Source organism: Notolepis coatsorum, assembly GCF_963971535.1.
Source record: "Notolepis coatsorum genome assembly, chromosome: 10".
Taxonomy (NCBI): domain Eukaryota; kingdom Metazoa; phylum Chordata; class Actinopteri; order Aulopiformes; family Paralepididae; genus Notolepis; species Notolepis coatsorum.
In genome coordinates, this window is record NC_140174.1 from 56,364,306 (window position 1) to 56,378,468 (window position 14,163).

General features: G+C 34.8%; 1 protein-coding gene across 2 annotated transcripts in view; it reads left to right on the forward strand.

Moving 5' to 3' along the window:
* The first annotated feature begins 559 nt into the window (after positions 1-559).
* The window catches only part of snx11 (sorting nexin 11), a 73,786-nt gene continuing 60,182 nt past the window's right edge, over positions 560-14,163 (forward strand). The window contains exon 1 of one of the 2 annotated variants that reach the window (XM_084322876.1): positions 560-697. The gene's annotated coding sequence lies outside the window, so the exon portion shown is untranslated. Of the gene's footprint in view, positions 856-14,163 lie in introns of both variants that reach the window. The other variant, XM_084322877.1, reaches the window with a different exon arrangement.

Sequence of the window (14,163 nt, forward strand, 5' to 3'; positions counted from 1 at the left end):
GTGCCTAATTGCCTCTACGAATGGAATGTAACACGTCTTCACAACAAGGTTAGGTGTGAATGTGTCTGAGAACGTATTTAACACACCTGACGACCGGAGCTATTGATATGCAAATAGCGAGTGAGGTCCCACACCGTGGGACCCCGTCCCATGAACAACGCATGCCTGCTGATGGGGTCCCATGTTGTGAAGGTGCCCTTTTTTTTCTTTCGCCCCTGCCCTTCAAACAGCCTGAGTCCGCCACTGCTAATGTTAACATGACGCATCAGATCTTTCATCTTTTTGCTCACTGATGTTGCGCTTGCGCATTAGGTGCCCTTTTTTTCTTTTCGCCCCTGCCCTTCAAACAGTCCGCCACTGGTCACGAAACATGCGCTGCTCGCACAGCGGCACATTAGAACATATTGTTTTACTTTGCATTTCAGCTTTACTTAATCAGACAACTACTTGTTGTTTGTGCGTTTATTCGCGTTTGGCGTCTTGATTATTTGTGTGTAAAAATACGTATCGTTTCAACAAAAGTGGTGAGAACGAGACCGTTCTACACGCCCCGGAAGCGGATATGACTCCGAGTGACGCCGTAGCGCTCGCTGACTTGCAAAATGGACCGAAACTCCTGTGGATATTCCGAACATTTAATTACAACAAAACATATAGCTGACTGGACGCAGCCACGCCTATGCATTACTTTGTAAAAGTAAGTCTCAAGTTAGCCCGATGATATTATTATTTCGTCAGTGTTCACCTCGAAGCCATCTAGTCACGGTCCTCTCAGCCGAGACACAGAAGGAAGATCAAGATCCTACTCGATGGGTCCCGAGTTTGTTTATTATGATGATCTGGTGACACTTGACGGTGGGGTGTTATTTCAGCTAACGGTATCCCTTGCTATTTGTTTATGATCACTTTGACAAATCTAGTTTAACCTGAATGTTCTGTCGTCTGTGTGCAGTTTATTCATTATTATTATAGACTGTTTCACTGGAGTTATTTATGTTGCCACGGAACAGTTTGGACCTAAATGTATTTCCTGTCAACTATTGCATTAGCAAACATTGCAACAGGACATACTCTTCTTTTTAGAATGTTATTGCTGTCACTTTGAAGCCGTCACAGCCAGGGTTAGAACAGTCCAGACTGTGAGCCGTGGGGTAGATATCCTGTGGTATATTACGCATACATTTTTTTATTGGGGTTGCCTGATTTTGGGGCTAAACCCATTGCTTCAATGAATGCAGTTGATCTCAATAAAAGGAATAGGGTTAACATTGAACCGCCACCAGACAGCATAGGGTTGATTTTCAAGGAATTTCATTTTGCTTTGTTTTTGACACAGCTCTAGCCCCTTTCGTGACTTTCGGTTTGCAAGCCTGTGGCTTTTGTGACCGGAGTCACTTGCCCACCCGCCCCGATCACCCAGTAGCGAAACGACCAAGCGTCGTCAAGGGGCTCGCGGTGTGTCAAGAATACATCAGATCTGAATTTCAAAGATACCCAGCGTACAATATGGGTCTAACACAGCTTCACGATGGGGTCTGGAAGCTCGGAGTTGCTAATAAACAGTTTAAAACATTGTTACTCGACGAGTGGTATTTACAGACCGAACGTCCATCTCCGCCGTTGGTGTCACAGCGCATGCGCACCATGCCGCGTTCACGTTACTGGGAAGAAGCGGAAGAACCAGAGGACATCTCGTTGCTACAACTAGGAAGCCTTCACGCTTTGACTCTATATATATCTATGGATGAAACGCCCACATCCATACTTCCGCAATTCGTGACGCGAAGTGGGAGATATGGGGTCTATAAAAGAATCCCATATGTCCTAGTAGGAATTACCACTAGGAGGCTGACGTGAATGGTTTTTCCCAGTCGGAAACTGGTTCTTCCGCTTCTTCCCAGTAACGTGAACGCGGCATGGTGCGCATGCGCTGTGACACCAACGGCGGAGATGGACGTTCGGTCTGTAAATACCACTCGTCGAGTAACAATGTTTTAAACTGTTTATTAGCAACTCCGAGCTTCCAGACCCCATCGTGAAGCTGTGTTAGACCCATATTGTACGCTGGGTATCTTTGAAATTCAGATCTGATGTATTCTTGACACACCGCGAGCCCCTTGACGACGCTTGGTCGTTTCGCTACTGGGTGATCGGGACTGCGGTCAAGTGAGCCGTCTTTTGCTTTTGCGTGGTCAAGTGAGCCGCTCTTGTTTTTCGAGTGCGCGATTAGTTCCAGGTTTACGGTAATGCATTAAAACAAGCCTGGGACGCTGTTGTAATGAACCGACGTCACTTTTGAACACAGTCTCACAAGTAGATCTTACAGAAATACTTAATATGACATTGAATGCGCATCGAATCAATAGGACGTTTAGTCTAATCAATAGGACGTTTCGTATGTGCAGTATTATTGAACATCGAATCAATAGGACGCGCAGTATATTCGATCACTAAACTAAAGCTACAGACAATTCCACAGAGGAACACTTCCGGTGAGGATTTCAAAGTAAAGGATGGCATGTGGTTCATTTCTATTATTTCATAAGTAGTTTATTACACTGCCATGTTTGTACTTAATACTTCTCAAGACTACTTGCACAAATAATATTAACTACTTTTACTGTGTACTTTGAGTAATTTGAGTTTCAAAGTCCTTTTTATAGAACAATGAGTATTTTCGACTAACTTTGATGTGGGATAAAAAAAGATTTTCCCATAAGCACTTTATGAAACTGCCATGGTTGTACTTAGTACCTCTTAGACTACTTGTACAAATTATATGAAATATTTTTACTGTGTACTTTTTGAGTAATTTGAGTTTCAAAGTCCTCAGAATCAGCATTTTCGACTAACTTTGATGTGGTATAAAAAAAGATTTTCCCATAAGCACTTTATGAAACTTCCATGGTTGTACTTAGTACCTCTTAGACTACTTGTACAAATTATATGAAATATTTTTACTGTGTACTTTTTGAGTAATTTCAGTTTTAAAGTCCTCAGAATCAGCATTTTCGACTAACTTTGATGTTGGATAAAAACAATTCTTCCCATAAGCACTTTATGAAACTGCCATGGTTGTACTTAGTACCTCTTAGACTACCTGTACAAATTATATGAAATATTTTTACTGTGTACTTTTTGAGTAATTTCAGTTTTAAAGTCCCCAGAATCAGCATTTTCGACTAACTTTGATGTGGGATAAAAAAAGATTTTCCCATAAGCACTTTATGAAACTGCCATGGTTGTACTTAGTACCTCTTAGGCTACTTGTACAAATTATATGAAATATTTTTACTGTGTACTTTTTGAGTAATTTCAGTTTTAAAGTCCTCAGAATCAGCATTTTCGACTAACTTTGATGTTGGATAAAAACAATTCTTCCCATAAGCACTTTATGAAACTGCCATGGTTGTACTTAGTACCTCTTAGACTACCTGTACAAATTATATGAAATATTTTTACTGTGTACTTTTTGAGTAATTTGAGTTTCAAAGTCCCCAGAATCAGCATTTTCGACTAACTTTGATGTGGGATAAAAAAAGATTTTCCCATAAGCACCTTATGAAACTGCCATGGTTGTACTTAGTACCTCTTAGACTACGTGTACAAATTATATGAAATATTTTTACTGTGTACTTTTTGAGTAATTTGAGTTTCAAAGTCCCCAGAATCAGCATTTTCAACTAACTTTGATGTGGGATAAAAAAAGATTTTCCCATAAGCACTTTATGAAACTGCCATGGTTGTACTTAGTACCTCTTAGACTACTTGTACAAATTATATGAAATATTTTTACTGTGTACTTTTTGAGTAATTTCAGTTTTAAAGTCCTCAGAATCAGCATTTTCGACTAACTTTGATGTGGGATAAAAAAAGATTTTCCCATAAGCACTTTATGAAACTGCCATGGTTGTACTTAGTACCTCTTAGACTACCTGTACAAATTATATGAAATATTTTTACTGTGTACTTTTTGAGTAATTTCAGTTTCAAAGTCCCCAGAATCAGCATTTTCGACTAACTTTGATGTGGGATAAAAAAAGATTTTCCCATAAGCACCTTATGAAACTGCCATGGTTGTACTTAGTACCTCTTAGACTACGTGTACAAATTATATGAAATATTTTTACTGTGTACTTTTTGAGTAATTTGAGTTTCAAAGTCCCCAGAATCAGCATTTTCGACTAACTTTGATGTGGGATAAAAAAAGATTTTCCCATAAGCACCTTATGAAACTGCCATGGTTGTACTTAGTACCTCTTAGACTACGTGTACAAATTATATGAAATATTTTTACTGTGTACTTTTTGAGTAATTTCAGTTTTAAAGTCCTCAGAATCAGCATTTTCGACTAACTTTGATGTGGGATAAAAAAAGATTTTCCCATAAGCACCTTATGAAACTGCCATGGTTGTACTTAGTACCTCTTAGACTACCTGTACAAATTATATGAAATATTTTTACTGTGTACTTTTTGAGTAATTTCAGTTTTAAAGTCCTCAGAATCAGCATTTTCGACTAACTTTGATGTGGGATAAAAAAAGATTTTCCCATAAGCACTTTATGAAACTGCCATGGTTGTACTTAGTACCTCTTAGACTACCTGTACAAATTATATGAAATATTTTTACTGTGTACTTTTTGAGTAATTTCAGTTTCAAAGTCCCCAGAATCAGCATTTTCGACTAACTTTGATGTGGGATAAAAAAAGATTTTCCCATAAGCACCTTATGAAACTGCCATGGTTGTACTTAGTACCTCTTAGACTACGTGTACAAATTATATGAAATATTTTTACTGTGTACTTTTTGAGTAATTTGAGTTTCAAAGTCCCCAGAATCAGCATTTTCGACTAACTTTGATGTGGGATAAAAAAAGATTTTCCCATAAGCACCTTATGAAACTGCCATGGTTGTACTTAGTACCTCTTAGACTACGTGTACAAATTATATGAAATATTTTTACTGTGTACTTTTTGAGTAATTTGAGTTTCAAAGTCCCCAGAATCAGCATTTTCGACTAACTTTGATGTGGGATAAAAAAAGATTTTCCCATAAGCACCTTATGAAACTGCCATGGTTGTACTTAGTACCTCTTAGACTACGTGTACAAATTATATGAAATATTTTTACTGTGTACTTTTTGAGTAATTTCAGTTTTAAAGTCCTCAGAATCAGCATTTTCGACTAACTTTGATGTGGGATAAAAAAAGATTTTCCCATAAGCACTTGATAAAACTGCCATGGTTGTACTTAGTACCTCTTAGACTACGTGTACAAATTATATGAAATATTTTTACTGTGTACTTTTTGAGTAATTTGAGTTTCAAAGTCCCCAGAATCAGCATTTTCGACTAACTTTGATGTGGGATAAAAAAAGATTTTCCCATAAGCACCTTATGAAACTGCCATGGTTGTACTTAGTACCTCTTAGACTACCTGTACAAATTATATGAAATATTTTTACTGTGTACTTTTTGAGTAATTTGAGTTTCAAAGTCCCCAGAATCAGCATTTTCTACTAACTTTGATGTGGGATAAAAAAAAAATTCCCATAAGCACCTTATGAAACTGCCATGGTTGTACTTAGTACCTATTAGACTACTTGTACAAATTATATGAAATATTTTTACTGTGTACTTTTTGAGTAATTTCAGTTTTAAAGTCCTCAGAATCAGCATTTTCGACTAACTTTGATGTGGGATAAAAAAAGATTTTCCCATAAGCACCTTATGAAACTGCCATGGTTGTACTTAGTACCTCTTAGACTACCTGTACAAATTATATGAAATATTTTTACTGTGTACTTTTTGAGTAATTTCAGTTTTAAAGTCCTCAGAATCAGCATTTTCGACTAACTTTGATGTGGGATAAAAAAAGATTTTCCCATAAGCACCTTATGAAACTGCCATGGTTGTACTTAGTACCTCTTAGACTACCTGTACAAATTATATGAAATATTTTTACTGTGTACTTTTTGAGTAATTTGAGTTTCAAAGTCCCCAGAATCAGCATTTTCGACTAACTTTGATGTGGGATAAAAAAAGATTTTCCCATAAGCACCTTATGAAACTGCCATGGTTGTACTTAGTACCTCTTAGACTACCTGTACAAATTATATGAAATATTTTTACTGTGTACTTTTTGAGTAATTTGAGTTTCAAAGTCCCCAGAATCAGCATTTTCTACTAACTTTGATGTGGGATAAAAAAAGATTTTCCCATAAGCACCTTATGAAACTGCCATGGTTGTACTTAGTACCTCTTAGACTACCTGTACAAATTATATGAAATATTTTTACTGTGTACTTTTTGAGTAATTTGAGTTTCAAAGTCCCCAGAATCAGCATTTTCTACTAACTTTGATGTGGGATAAAAAAAGATTTTCCCATAAGCACCTTATGAAACTGCCATGGTTGTACTTAGTACCTCTTAGACTACTTGTACAAATTATATGAAATATTTTTACTGTGTACTTTTTGAGTAATTTCAGTTTTAAAGTCCTCAGAATCAGCATTTTCGACTAACTTTGATGTGGGATAAAAAAAAGATTTTCCCATAAGCACCTTATGAAACTGCCATGGTTGTACTTAGTACCTCTTAGACTACGTGTACAAATTATATGAAATATTTTTACTGTGTACTTTTTGAGTAATTTGAGTTTCAAAGTCCCCAGAATCAGCATTTTCGACTAACTTTGATGTGGGATAAAAAAAGATTTTCCCATAAGCACCTTATGAAACTGCCATGGTTGTACTTAGTACCTCTTAGACTACGTGTACAAATTATATGAAATATTTTTACTGTGTACTTTTTGAGTAATTTGAGTTTCAAAGTCCCCAGAATCAGCATTTTCGACTAACTTTGATGTGGGATAAAAAAAGATTTTCCCATAAGCACCTTATGAAACTGCCATGGTTGTACTTAGTACCTCTTAGACTACTTGTACAAATTATATGAAATATTTTTACTGTGTACTTTTTGAGTAATTTCAGTTTTAAAGTCCTCAGAATCAGCATTTTCGACTAACTTTGATGTGGGATAAAAAAAGATTTTCCCATAAGCACCTTATGAAACTGCCATGGTTGTACTTAGTACCTCTTAGACTACCTGTACAAATTATATGAAATATTTTTACTGTGTACTTTTTGAGTAATTTCAGTTTTAAAGTCCTCAGAATCAGCATTTTCGACTAACTTTGATGTGGGATAAAAAAAGATTTTCCCATAAGCACTTTATGAAACTGCCATGGTTGTACTTAGTACCTCTTAGACTACCTGTACAAATTATATGAAATATTTTTACTGTGTACTTTTTGAGTAATTTCAGTTTCAAAGTCCCCAGAATCAGCATTTTCGACTAACTTTGATGTGGGATAAAAAAAGATTTTCCCATAAGCACCTTATGAAACTGCCATGGTTGTACTTAGTACCTCTTAGACTACGTGTACAAATTATATGAAATATTTTTACTGTGTACTTTTTGAGTAATTTGAGTTTCAAAGTCCCCAGAATCAGCATTTTCGACTAACTTTGATGTGGGATAAAAAAAGATTTTCCCATAAGCACCTTATGAAACTGCCATGGTTGTACTTAGTACCTCTTAGACTACGTGTACAAATTATATGAAATATTTTTACTGTGTACTTTTTGAGTAATTTGAGTTTCAAAGTCCCCAGAATCAGCATTTTCGACTAACTTTGATGTGGGATAAAAAAAGATTTTCCCATAAGCACCTTATGAAACTGCCATGGTTGTACTTAGTACCTCTTAGACTACGTGTACAAATTATATGAAATATTTTTACTGTGTACTTTTTGAGTAATTTCAGTTTTAAAGTCCTCAGAATCAGCATTTTCGACTAACTTTGATGTGGGATAAAAAAAGATTTTCCCATAAGCACTTGATAAAACTGCCATGGTTGTACTTAGTACCTCTTAGACTACCTGTACAAATTATATGAAATATTTTTACTGTGTACTTTTTGAGTAATTTCAGTTTCAAAGTCCCCAGAATCAGCATTTTCGACTAACTTTGATGTGGGATAAAAAAAGATTTTCCCATAAGCACCTTATGAAACTGCCATGGTTGTACTTAGTACCTCTTAGACTACGTGTACAAATTATATGAAATATTTTTACTGTGTACTTTTTGAGTAATTTCAGTTTCAAAGTCCCCAGAATCAGCATTTTCGACTAACTTTGATGTGGGATAAAAAAAGATTTTCCCATAAGCACCTTATGAAACTGCCATGGTTGTACTTAGTACCTCTTAGACTACGTGTACAAATTATATGAAATATTTTTACTGTGTACTTTTTGAGTAATTTGAGTTTCAAAGTCCCCAGAATCAGCATTTTCGACTAACTTTGATGTGGGATAAAAAAAGATTTTCCCATAAGCACCTTATGAAACTGCCATGGTTGTACTTAGTACCTCTTAGACTACCTGTACAAATTATATGAAATATTTTTACTGTGTACTTTTTGAGTAATTTGAGTTTCAAAGTCCCCAGAATCAGCATTTTCTACTAACTTTGATGTGGGATAAAAAAAAAATTCCCATAAGCACCTTATGAAACTGCCATGGTTGTACTTAGTACCTATTAGACTACTTGTACAAATTATATGAAATATTTTTACTGTGTACTTTTTGAGTAATTTCAGTTTTAAAGTCCTCAGAATCAGCATTTTCGACTAACTTTGATGTGGGATAAAAAAAGATTTTCCCATAAGCACCTTATGAAACTGCCATGGTTGTACTTAGTACCTCTTAGACTACCTGTACAAATTATATGAAATATTTTTACTGTGTACTTTTTGAGTAATTTCAGTTTTAAAGTCCTCAGAATCAGCATTTTCGACTAACTTTGATGTGGGATAAAAAAAGATTTTCCCATAAGCACCTTATGAAACTGCCATGGTTGTACTTAGTACCTCTTAGACTACCTGTACAAATTATATGAAATATTTTTACTGTGTACTTTTTGAGTAATTTGAGTTTCAAAGTCCCCAGAATCAGCATTTTCGACTAACTTTGATGTGGGATAAAAAAAGATTTTCCCATAAGCACCTTATGAAACTGCCATGGTTGTACTTAGTACCTCTTAGACTACCTGTACAAATTATATGAAATATTTTTACTGTGTACTTTTTGAGTAATTTGAGTTTCAAAGTCCCCAGAATCAGCATTTTCTACTAACTTTGATGTGGGATAAAAAAAGATTTTCCCATAAGCACCTTATGAAACTGCCATGGTTGTACTTAGTACCTCTTAGACTACCTGTACAAATTATATGAAATATTTTTACTGTGTACTTTTTGAGTAATTTGAGTTTCAAAGTCCCCAGAATCAGCATTTTCTACTAACTTTGATGTGGGATAAAAAAAGATTTTCCCATAAGCACCTTATGAAACTGCCATGGTTGTACTTAGTACCTCTTAGACTACTTGTACAAATTATATGAAATATTTTTACTGTGTACTTTTTGAGTAATTTCAGTTTTAAAGTCCTCAGAATCAGCATTTTCGACTAACTTTGATGTGGGATAAAAAAAAGATTTTCCCATAAGCACCTTATGAAACTGCCATGGTTGTACTTAGTACCTCTTAGACTACGTGTACAAATTATATGAAATATTTTTACTGTGTACTTTTTGAGTAATTTGAGTTTCAAAGTCCCCAGAATCAGCATTTTCGACTAACTTTGATGTGGGATAAAAAAAGATTTTCCCATAAGCACCTTATGAAACTGCCATGGTTGTACTTAGTACCTCTTAGACTACGTGTACAAATTATATGAAATATTTTTACTGTGTACTTTTTGAGTAATTTGAGTTTCAAAGTCCCCAGAATCAGCATTTTCGACTAACTTTGATGTGGGATAAAAAAAGATTTTCCCATAAGCACCTTATGAAACTGCCATGGTTGTACTTAGTACCTCTTAGACTACTTGTACAAATTATATGAAATATTTTTACTGTGTACTTTTTGAGTAATTTCAGTTTTAAAGTCCTCAGAATCAGCATTTTCGACTAACTTTGATGTGGGATAAAAAAAGATTTTCCCATAAGCACCTTATGAAACTGCCATGGTTGTACTTAGTACCTCTTAGACTACCTGTACAAATTATATGAAATATTTTTACTGTGTACTTTTTGAGTAATTTCAGTTTCAAAGTCCCCAGAATCAGCATTTTCGACTAACTTTGATGTGGGATAAAAAAAGATTTTCCCATAAGCACCTTATGAAACTGCCATGGTTGTACTTAGTACCTCTTAGACTACCTGTACACATTATATGAAATATTTTTACTGTGTACTTTTTGAGTAATTTGAGTTTCAAAGTCCCCAGAATCAGCATTTTCTACTAACTTTGATGTGGGATAAAAAAAGATTTTCCCATAAGCACCTTATGAAACTGTCATGGTTGTACTTAGTACCTCTTAGACTACTTGTACAAATTATATGAAATATTTTTACTGTGTACTTTTTGAGTAATTTCAGTTTTAAAGTCCTCAGAATCAGCATTTTCGACTAACTTTGATGTGGGATAAAAAAAGATTTTCCCATAAGCACCTTATGAAACTGCCATGGTTGTACTTAGTACCTCTTAGACTACCTGTACAAATTATATGAAATATTTTTACTGTGTACTTTTTGAGTAATTTCAGTTTCAAAGTCCCCAGAATCAGCATTTTCGACTAACTTTGATGTGGGATAAAAAAAGATTTTCCCATAAGCACCTTATGAAACTGCCATGGTTGTACTTAGTACCTCTTAGACTACCTGTACAAATTATATGAAATATTTTTACTGTGTACTTTTTGAGTAATTTGAGTTTCAAAGTCCCCAGAATCAGCATTTTCGACTAACTTTGATGTGGGATAAAAAAAGATTTTCCCATAAGCACCTTATGAAACTGCCATGGTTGTACTTAGTACCTCTTAGACTACCTGTACAAATTATATGAAATATTTTTACTGTGTACTTTTTGAGTAATTTGAGTTTCAAAGTCCTCAGAATCAGCATTTTCGACTAACTTTGATGTTGGATAAAAACAATTCTTCCCATAAGCACCTTATGAAACTGCCATGGTTGTACTTAGTACCTCTTAGACTACCTGTACAAATTATATGAAATATTTTTACTGTGTACTTTTTGAGTAATTTGAGTTTCAAAGTCCTCAGAATCAGCATTTTCGACTAACTTTGATGTTGGATAAAAACAATTCTTCCCATAAGCACCTTATGAAACTGCCATGGTTGTACTTAGTACCTCTTAGACTACTTGTACAAATTATATGAAATATTTTTACTGTGTACTTTTTGAGTAATTTCAGTTTTAAAGTCCTCAGAATCAGCATTTTCGACTAACTTTGATGTGGGATAAAAAAAAGATTTTCCCATAAGCACCTTATGAAACTGCCATGGTTGTACTTAGTACCTCTTAGACTACGTGTACAAATTATATGAAATATTTTTACTGTGTACTTTTTGAGTAATTTGAGTTTCAAAGTCCCCAGAATCAGCATTTTCGACTAACTTTGATGTGGGATAAAAAAAGATTTTCCCATAAGCACCTTATGAAACTGCCATGGTTGTACTTAGTACCTCTTAGACTACTTGTACAAATTATATGAAATATTTTTACTGTGTACTTTTTGAGTAATTTCAGTTTTAAAGTCCTCAGAATCAGCATTTTCGACTAACTTTGATGTGGGATAAAAAAAGATTTTCCCATAAGCACCTTATGAAACTGCCATGGTTGTACTTAGTACCTCTTAGACTACCTGTACAAATTATATGAAATATTTTTACTGTGTACTTTTTGAGTAATTTCAGTTTCAAAGTCCCCAGAATCAGCATTTTCGACTAACTTTGATGTGGGATAAAAAAAAAATTCCCATAAGCACCTTATGAAACTGCCATGGTTGTACTTAGTACCTCTTAGACTACCTGTACACATTATATGAAATATTTTTACTGTGTACTTTTTGAGTAATTTGAGTTTCAAAGTCCCCAGAATCAGCATTTTCTACTAACTTTGATGTGGGATAAAAAAAGATTTTCCCATAAGCACCTTATGAAACTGCCATGGTTGTACTTAGTACCTCTTAGACTACTTGTACAAATTATATGAAATATTTTTACTGTGTACTTTTTGAGTAATTTCAGTTTTAAAGTCCTCAGAATCAGCATTTTCGACTAACTTTGATGTGGGATAAAAAAAGATTTTCCCATAAGCACCTTATGAAACTGCCATGGTTGTACTTAGTACCTCTTAGACTACCTGTACAAATTATATGAAATATTTTTACTGTGTACTTTTTGAGTAATTTCAGTTTCAAAGTCCCCAGAATCAGCATTTTCGACTAACTTTGATGTGGGATAAAAAAAGATTTTCCCATAAGCACCTTATGAAACTGCCATGGTTGTACTTAGTACCTCTTAGACTACCTGTACAAATTATATGAAATATTTTTACTGTGTACTTTTTGAGTAATTTGAGTTTCAAAGTCCCCAGAATCAGCATTTTCGACTAACTTTGATGTGGGATAAAAAAAGATTTTCCCATAAGCACCTTATGAAACTGCCATGGTTGTACTTAGTACCTCTTAGACTACCTGTACAAATTATATGAAATATTTTTACTGTGTACTTTTTGAGTAATTTGAGTTTCAAAGTCCTCAGAATCAGCATTTTCGACTAACTTTGATGTTGGATAAAAACAATTCTTCCCATAAGCACCTTATGAAACTGCCATGGTTGTACTTAGTACCTCTTAGACTACCTGTACAAATTATATGAAATATTTTTACTGTGTACTTTTTGAGTAATTTCAGTTTTAAAGTCCTCAGAATCAGCATTTTCGACTAACTTTGATGTGGGATAAAAAAAGATTTTCCCATAAGCACCTTATGAAACTGCCATGGTTGTACTTAGTACCTCTTAGACTACCTGTACAAATTATATGAAATATTTTTACTGTGTACTTTTTGAGTAATTTCAGTTTCAAAGTCCCCAGAATCAGCATTTTCGACTAACTTTGATGTGGGATAAAAAAAGATTTTCCCATAAGCACCTTATGAAACTGCCATGGTTGTACTTAGTACCTCTTAGACTACCTGTACAAATTATATGAAATATTTTTACTGTGTACTTTTTGAGTAATTTCAGTTTTAAAGTCCTCAGAATCAGCATTTTCGACTAACTTTGATGTGGGATAAAAAAAGATTTTCCCATAAGCACTTTATGAAACTGCCATGGTTGTACTTAGTACTTGGGTTTAGATTTTTCCTTTTTCCTTTTAATTAACATTTCTATTTCGAGGTCGATTCCATGCCGTATGAGTAAAATTTTAACATTTGGTTATTACTCTGGATATAAAATTAACATAGACAAAACAGAGGCACTGGCTATTGGGGGGAACATTTCTCAACAGGCCATATCCCTCTTCCCTTTTAAATGGCCAAGTACTGGTATTAAATATTTAGGCATACCATAACACCCACATTTGACCAATTTGTATAAAGCCAAGTACACGAGGCTTATCAATAAGATCAGAGAGGACGTGGATAGATGGACTGTTCTGCCTCTTTCCTTGATAGGGAGGGTGGAAATAATCAGAATGAACATACTCCCTAGACTACTGTATCCGTTTCTAATGCTGGCCATCCCAATTGGTAACCACACTTTTACTAAATTTACTAAATCAATTACTCTCACGTTTAATATGGCAGGGGAAATTACCTAGTGCGTTTTAAAACATTACAGCTGGCCAAGCATGGTCGAGATTTACGATACAAATATGGAGAGCGGTCCAGAAAGAGTTCAGTTTGCCTTTAACATCGGGCCTGACCTCAATTGGTTTCATTGGGGACTTTACACCATCAACTCTGGATGCAGGATTCAGTGGATGGAGGACAAAGGGTCTGAAATTTGTTTACCAATTTATTCACTCCGGCCAGCTTAAATCCTTCCAACAACTCAGAGTGGAGTTTAGCCTTCCTAGTACTGACTTTTTCAGATGTCTCCAATTAAGGCATTTTTTTGAAAACCAGGAAGATTGGGACAAAAAATTCGACACCCTTCTCCAATAGAACGCTTTATAGCTAATATACAAATTGATGCTTCAAAACAAAAAATTAGTTCTAAATTATATCAAAAC